Source organism: Rattus rattus, chromosome 8, assembly GCF_011064425.1.
Source record: "Rattus rattus isolate New Zealand chromosome 8, Rrattus_CSIRO_v1, whole genome shotgun sequence".
Lineage (NCBI taxonomy): Eukaryota > Metazoa > Chordata > Mammalia > Rodentia > Muridae > Rattus > Rattus rattus.
Genome location: NC_046161.1, coordinates 31430211 through 31431154, shown reverse-complemented (window position 1 = coordinate 31431154; position 944 = coordinate 31430211). Strand labels below are relative to the sequence as shown.

The window sequence follows — 944 nt, the reverse complement described above, 5'->3', positions numbered from 1 at the left end:
CCCAGGACCTGGAAGGCAGAGCCAGAAGGATCATGACAGGTTGGAAGTCAGCCTGCTTTACATAGCAAGTTCCAGGTTAGCTGAAGCTGCATAGTCTTTAAAAAGAATGACATGGGTGTGGACGAGGGAAAGAAGAAAAAAAGAAAAGAAACAAAGAGTAGGAATGATGGAAAGGAGAGGGGACGTCAGGGAAAGAAAGAAATCAAGCAGGAAACAATGAAAACCTCAATGCCAATGAACGCAGCAATTCAAAAAACTATTATTATTGATGAAAGAGCCATTGCAGACTGCTTCTTGGCCTCTTGGCTAGAATCAAATGTAATATCTGCTCTCATTATCTAAATATATGATATGTCCACTATCCGGGACAATATCTTAAATAAGTTGTTGGAGTTTGGAGATAGAATGGTAGACTAAGGAGCTTGTTCCATCCACTCTATGGAAGGACCTGAAATTGAAGTATTTCTACAAACAGTACACTTCTCTAGGTTGGGGGCATCTGAAAACCTGGGGCTCATCAACATATCCTCTTATAAAGATGGCTGGCTGATAAAAATGACACTTAGCAACCCTTTGGTGCTGGGTGAAGTAATGAGTAAAGAATCATATAAGTTATGAAGTCCATGATCGAGGAATAAACATGGCACCCACTCCCAAATAAAACAGTGTGAAGTAACCTGAAAAAAAAAGAACTATTGCAGGGTAGCTCAAGGAAGAAAATGATGTCACATATAGTGATCGATGATACTATCTGAAAAAAATCAGAAAACTTCTCATTATCAATACACTCAAGCAAGTAGTAAACAGAACTGAGAAAATATGTTATGTACACCAGGAGGTCATGCATGACTACTTACTTACTTGTTAACTTGTTACTTGTATAACACTGACAGTGTGAAAAGCTCAGATAATAAAAGTTTAGCCATATACCATACATCCTGCAA

The 944-nt window shown here is 38.5% G+C and overlaps 1 non-coding gene across 1 annotated transcript; it reads left to right on the top strand.

The window, feature by feature from the left end:
- The first annotated feature begins 286 nt into the window (after window positions 1-286).
- LOC116908440 lies at window positions 287-485 on the top strand. The gene has a single exon (XR_004388967.1). It is a non-coding gene; the product is annotated as a U2 spliceosomal RNA (small nuclear RNA).
- Window positions 486-944: the final 459 nt, after the last annotated feature.